Genomic DNA, 7600 nt, shown 5'->3' with positions numbered 1-7600 from the left:
TATACAAGTTTTTTTATATTTTTTATATATACATATATATATTTTTGTTTTTAATTTTGTCACAAACATGTTTTTATATTTGTTTATATGACAATAAAGATTATTCTTATTTTGGAATGTATAATAATATTTACAGTCAAAGAGTAAAGTCCTTTCACTTAAACAAAATGATGAAATGTCTAAATAAATGAAAAAATATTGTTTTGAAATTATTGTCTTGTTTATTCTATTATCATGAAAAATAGAACTGAAAAAATATTTCATATTCTGACTGAATAGTTTACTCTTTTCATGAGGTAAGATTTTCTTTGTTATAGTTTCATTGCAATACTTGTATATGCAAACAACTTGAATTATATACCTTTGTGGTGTACATAATAGTATGCTCATATTTGCAAATTTATAATATAAACACTTTCTGTTAAAGTTTTTGTTTTCTTTATTCACAACTTGCTATGTACAATTATTCAGTCCACTATTTAAGAGTGAAGTCAATAAATATTTCATTCACTAGAATATTCCTGCAATTCTTAGACAAATCATTTTTTCAATCTGTTCTTCAAAGATCTTCCTCTGTACATCTTTATTGAATGGAGAGATTCAAATGAGAAGACAAAGCAAGTTTATTTGGACAACAACATACTAATATTTTGTTCATTCGTTCCATCTTTCAATTGATAATTACATTGTTGTATTTATATGATCAAGTTCTTGTGCATCAACGATCGTGATGATATGACCCCTTTCTGTTTATAGTCATCATGTTGAAATTTCCTCTTTCAAATAAATGTAGGAAAAAACACGTTCCATTTCAAATTAATAAAAAGTCGCATTATGGAGAAAAATATCAACTTTAAGTTTTCCGTTCAGTATTGATCTGTTGACTGATGACCATAAAAATCGAGATGTCTGACCTACAAATACAAAAAAAATCAAAAATTATCAGTGAAGAGATCAATAAAATGGCTATTTTATCATGTTTATGAATATTATGATACACTTTCATTTGGATATTCAAGTACTAAATTACAGAAATCGCTGAAATTTTATAATACTTTAGTTTAAGTGCAGCTTATTTAAAAATTATAATAAAAAATATAGGCCACCGATGAGTTAAAAAAGATATTACATTTCTAATGCCAAAAAATGGCATTTTGCACCAAAGGGAGATAATTTGGAGCTTTTCCAATGATATATACATTTTAAAAGTCATCTGGGGCCAAACCGAATTGATTGTTTTGAATGATTTGGTGTACCATATGATAAAGTAACAACTAATAAAGTTATAAATAAAATGACTTATGAAAAAAAAAATTAAATATTTTTCTGAAATTGTTATACCCTAGAGTCTCCTTAAATGTCATTTGATCTCTATTGGAGAAATGTCTCATTGGAAATCAGACTGCTTAGTGCTTCTTATTTTTATATCAACCCAGCCATATTATACCCGTCCAATATCAGGAGCTTGTACATAGTTCAGTGGTTGATGTTTGTTCATATCCGTCATTTTTATTTTTCATAATTTTTTGTTTTTATAAATTAGTCTGGTATATTTGACGTTCGAATTGATGCTTTGTTTCAAATTTGGTTAGTGTTGTCTTTTATAGATTACTATAACATGTATAGGGTATGGGTTTTCTCATTTATACTTACAGGTCATCAATGGCCTCTAATAAGTAATTACAATGCTTACATCCACTAAATTGAACTCTGATGGATAGTTTTCTCATTCATCATACCACATCTTATTTTTATAAGTATTTAATCATTATTCAAGGACAAAAACTTTTATAACAGTGGACTTACCATTAAGGCTTTGTTGACCTCTGTAAATCTAATTTTGTTGATAATTTCTTCTGTTTATAGTTTCGCCTTTATCTTTAATGTTCTTGCTTCTTGCCCTACACATAAAAGGGTAAACCTCATTTAATGACAAAAATAATATACAACTACTGTCTTTTGATAAGGTAAATATGCGGTTTTATTGACTTTTGAAAAACTGATATTCACTGAGGCTGATGTCCGAAGTGAATATCAGTTTTTCAAGCGTCAATTAAACCCCATATTTACCGAAACAAAAGCCAGTAATTGTTTTATTCCATATTCAGAGAGAAGAAAACATATATCAAAACAAATTTTACATGAAACATTTTACCATAACGTTGCATGTAAAAGCGCCTGATGTTAAGCGCGGTGAATAACACTTTCCCAGGTGAATATGCTTTTTTTGTTCAAAATCCAATTCGTATAGAGAAACCTACTAAAATAATACCAATATGGAATAACTACTATTACATAATTAGTAGGCAACTGAAAATGTTGCCTTATTTGTATATAATTTTAACTTACTCATCATTCTTGCTGTTCAATATCATGAATATTATCATTATTCTATGAATATGAGGTCACAGTAAAATTAACCCTGGCAGGCAGACATCTTCTTTTTTTATATGATACCTTGTAGTCATTCTATACAACAACAAGTAGACCTATGCTTAGAAAATCTGATAAAATGACAAAACCAAGAAAACTTATCATTGACCAAAGAACCATAAAATGCGGTCATGGTTATAAGAATCTGACATTCAGACATGCACACCTTACAATTGTTTCATATTTACCAAATATAATCTACCTGTAACTTTAAACATATATGATAAACTGACAAAACAATGCAGTGTTTCATTGCCCAATGAACCATGAAAATGAGGTCAAGTTCATATAAAATATGGCAGACAGACATGTGCATCTTTCAATCTTTTCATTCACTAAATAAAGGGGCCTTATTGCTTACAGTATCCGGAAAATAGACCAAACCACAAAAACTAAACATTTTCAATGTTCCTTATACCCTGCCAATTTGTTATGGATGTGCCTGTTCCAAGTCAGGATCCTATAATTCAGTGATTGTCGTTTGTTTATGTGTAACATATCTGTTCTTCAATTTTTAGTACATAAATAGGGTTGTTAGTTTTCAACTTTCAACTTGGCTATCATGTGTAAAATCATACAAGTGTTTTCGGTAAACAGGAAGTTGTCCAGCGATGAATATGAAAACGCATCACACGGTATAGCTGACTTATATAAACCCTGAAACCAAATTTCAGAAATCCTTGTATTGTAGTTCCTGAGAAAAATGGGACAAAAAAATATTCATCGGACGGACGGACTAATGGACTGACGGAAGGATAGATGGACAGAGAGAGAGGTAAAACAGTATACCCCCCTTTTTTTTAAGTTGGGGTATAATTTTAAAACGGGGTTTTAAAAACCCTTGCAAGATGTCAAAACAAAAAGAAGTAACCTAATTCTTACTTGTTAGGGGCTATCAAAAAAGATTTATTTATTGTCGGTTATACATATATCAATACAACATAAGCTCTGTAGAGCTTTTATCCCACATACATATATGACAAGCACAATACATGAAACATAAAGCTCATCACTGAGATAGAAGTCTCAGATAGAGGGAAACAGGGTCAACCAAACTCCCCTATTCAACCTGAATGTAGGACAGAAAGTCACAGGACAAAAAGTCACGGTCAAAAAGTCACACATTGTCACAGGACAAAAAGTCACAATTCAGTTTTGAGATTATTTTTCTTTGAACAAGAAAACACTCTTTTTGTATTTTTCTTGAAGTTTTATACATGAACATGATGTAGCAACTTAAATGTAATTTAAATTTATTAAAAGCAAATAAATCGGTGCATTAGGTTTGCACACATTACCATTACATTTGCGCACAAAAATCATTAGGTTTGTGTGCAGCTTTTGATTACATTTGCATGCATTTTTTTACATGTAAATATATAAAAAAAGTTATGGTATGATTGCCTTTTACAGCTGACTATCATGACTATGCAGCATGGGCTTGCTCATTGTTGAAATCCGTACAGTGACCTATAGTTGTTAATGTCTGTGTCATGTTGGTCTCTTGTGGACAGTTGTCTCATTGGCAATCATACCACATCTTTTTTATATTGGCTCATTGTTGAAGGCTGTAAAGACCTATAGTTGTTAATGTCTGTGTCATTTAGGTCTCTTGTGGACATTTGTGTTATTGGCAATCATACCTCATCTTCTTTTTTATATTATGAATAATTTCCTTAAATCAAAAATGAGTATATTTAATAAAAAGAAGATATTTCAAAATCTTTTTCGTTTATATTCAAACAATTGTCAACAAATTGTTTGTGACTTTTTGCATGTTTTGTCCTATCAACTTTGTGACTTTATGTCTGACATTAGTCCAAATAATTATGACGTTTTTCTGAGACGTAGGAAGGCGTCCCAGAAAAAAAATAAAATAGCCTTGCCAGACGTCATAATGATTTGGACTAGTCTGACATGTGTCTGACTTTTTGTCCTGTAACTTTTTGTCGGAATGTCCTGTGACTTTCTGCTCGTTTACCTTCCATCTTAATCAGTGAACTGAATAATTGTTTTTTGCAGAAGTCCGGGGAATGTTAAAACAAGTGAAACTGCGAGCTACTGCTCACTGATGATACCCCCGCCGCAAGTGGATAATATTAATAGTGTAAAAATATGCAAGTGTTCGGTAAACAGGAAGTTGTTGAGTGATGAATCTGAAAACGCAACACACGGTATAGCTGACATATATAAATCCTGAAACCAAATTTCAGAAATCTTTGTATTGTAGTTCCTGAGAAAAATGCGACGAAAAATATTCATGGGACGGACGGACTGACGGAAGGACAGACAGAGGTAAAACAGTACACCCCCCCCTTTTTTTAAAGCGGGGGTATAAAAATCACATGTGTAAATTGAGAGTCAACACTTACACATGGACTACACAATACTTTTTCAGAATGTCAGCAAAACAGATTCACTGGTGATAGGGGAGTGTAACCGATGAATTGATCCTGAATCAGATAAGATTTTCCCGGTACGTCTAAACACCGCTCAGGAGGACATCCTGAGTGCACACATGCAGGACATACAAAGTGCACTCAGGACCTATATAGTCGTCGTAAGAAAAGAAAGTCTCTGTAAAATGGCAGTCAAATCCAACAGAACTGTAACTTAATGATACATGTACATCGAGTTTCAGCACCTCACCAAGCACCCTTGCCTTGCACACTGAGATGGCAAACTGGTGTGTGTCAGTATTTTAATATAAAACTGCGTAGGTTCATATCGTTTGATTCAACGTTCGTGTGAATATTTTTTTAGGATCGTTGTAAAATTATATCTAAATCTTTGTTAAAATACGATTTTAAATTGTTCAATTCTTTGTATTTCATAATTTTGTCAAAGTCTACTTTTTAAAGCTTTAAATTTTAAAGAAAAAATGAATATTCCATTTTGATTTGAAGAAAATCTTTTTGAACTGTCATGACATGGTGTTGCAAAGCTGATTACAGGTAACTTTAACATACAGTAATTTTCCATTACGACAGTGCGTGTATTCTCGGGTGTGTATAACGTATAGTTTTCTACAGAACATCCTGTCTACGTGTAATCAGAGACATATAATACATTGTATTATATGTCTCTGGTGTAATACAGATTGATGACATTATACAACATTTCTGTTGTTAAATGTGATAAGGTATCTGTGTCCATTCCCTATTTCAACACCACTATAATTTTTCGAAGAAAAAAAAATCAAAACATCATTTATATGAAATTAAGAAGAAAAGTAGCAAATATAAACTACAGTAATTGCGCACTGAGTAAACATAATTTCAATTTTGCATGAAAAAAAAGGTGAGAAAACGTATACATGTATGAAGATGTGTTTAAAAAGACCCATTGGCTTTATTTCACACTAGGACCAAAGATAACTAGAACTAAGCAATGGTTGATCCAGAAATTTTCATAAGTGGGGGCTCATTGACTACCTTAGAGGGGTCACGTCCAGTCATGCTTCCGTGATTCCCTATATAATCTACCATTTGTTTCCCATGATTTAGGGGGGGGGGGACTAAACCCGCCTCTCCTAATTGGGAAGTCATTTGGTCTGATAAGGGGGGAGGGGGTGGTTCCAACCATGTGTCCCCATTCAAATGCATTGATCGTTCAAAAAAGGGGGTGGTTATGCCAAAACCTGCAAATATATTTTAGGCAGAAAGAAACATTTATATTCGGTGATTTTTACACTAAACGTTTTCGTAATTTGTTTTAAAAATATTAATAAGTACATGTACATATGATAGTTTTTATCAAGGATTTGTATAGTAACTGGTTTAATGAAGTCCCCTTGATGAAATTTAAATGGCGAGACGCTAATTAATAAACTATCTATCTATCGGCATGCGCCGTTATTTGGAATACGTCACGGATGACCGATGATCATATTCAATATAATAATAATTAGGACTAATTGGTGATGGCAGAGAATATGTCTCTGGTGATGGTTATAAACACATAGAAGTAAACTTTGCAAAAAAAAGTTTCCTTGGAAAAATTTATAAAAATATATGAATATGCTAGATAAATTTTTCTTTCCGAATTAATAATTAAATACGTTTAGAAATAACAAATTTTCACAGTTGGGAAGTTTTCAATTCAAGTTATTTCATTTTGAAAACGTTGAGAAATATAGATCTTATTCGATGTGGGCCGCTTGGAGATCACAATTCTATAAAAAGAATCACTATTTTAGTCGAAATTAAACTGTATATCTTCTTTTTTCAAAACTCCTGAAATAATTTAACATTATCTATAGAGAGCTTACATATGCAAACTTTTTAGAATTATGTGAGCGTAAATAAAATTTGTTTATTACCCCCCCCCCCCCCCTTTCTTTTCCTTCTATAAAATTTATAATTGTAAACGATTTTGTTTCTTAATTTGTGTTTGCTAATTAACTTGGGTTCATGCTGTCAAAAATCAAAAATGTCTCCTTGTGTATCAGTTATTGATAAAAAAAAATATTTGAAGCCGCCAGACGAATAACGTTACGTCTAAACACCACCCAGGACCTCCTGGGGGCACTCATGACATACATGATGGATGTATATATATTCGTTATACGCTTCTTATTTTAGAGTTAAATTTTGGTAGAATTTGAAATCGAACTTAGATAGATATGTTAATTCTTATAAAATAATGAGGGCACGTGTCACTGATTACACAACTACTGAGCCATGAATTATCCAATCAACAAAATTGATTGGATTATCTTTATTGTTGTTTATAGATTGTGTTGTTAGTACAGTGTGACCATGCGGGAAGTAATAGTGTGACGTTTAAAATGAATATCACGATGTTTTAAGATTTTCGTATTTGATTAAAATTTCGTTCCATTAATTTTTTAGTTTTATTCTTAATTTTATTATCCTGTCCTGGACCAGTAATTTATTCTTTGCACGAGTCTGAAAAGGGAAATAAATGTTCATACTTTTCAAGAATTTATATTAATAAAAGTTTTGTATATGGAACCCGTTCTTAACTGTAAAAGCCGTACTTTTCAAACAATCAAACTCATATACATGTAGTTGGATGTTACTTCTCATTTTTATCGAACTTGTCCGGGAATTCTATTTTTGAGTTATACGAATGTTTTAAGAAATCCGCATTTATTAAGTTTTTTTTGTTGCTCTAATTAAAGTCGTTTTGTCCAGTTTCACAA

The 7600-nt window shown here is 31.6% G+C and overlaps 1 long non-coding RNA gene across 1 annotated transcript; it reads right to left on the bottom strand.

The window, feature by feature from the left end:
• Positions 1-487: 487 nt before the first annotated feature.
• LOC143072749 (uncharacterized) lies at positions 488-4955 on the bottom strand. The gene is made up of 3 exons (XR_012977293.1): positions 4806-4955; positions 1807-1901; positions 488-914 (listed from the first exon to the last, which is right to left on the bottom strand). It is a non-coding gene; the product is annotated as an uncharacterized LOC143072749 (long non-coding RNA).
• Positions 4956-7600: the final 2645 nt, after the last annotated feature.

The sequence above is a fragment of the Mytilus galloprovincialis genome, chromosome 4 (genome assembly GCF_965363235.1).
Source record: "Mytilus galloprovincialis chromosome 4, xbMytGall1.hap1.1, whole genome shotgun sequence".
In the NCBI taxonomy this organism is placed as follows: Eukaryota; Metazoa; Mollusca; class Bivalvia; order Mytilida; family Mytilidae; genus Mytilus; species Mytilus galloprovincialis.
The sequence above is the reverse complement of the archived record's forward strand: the minus strand, read 5'-3'. Positions and strand labels throughout refer to the sequence as shown.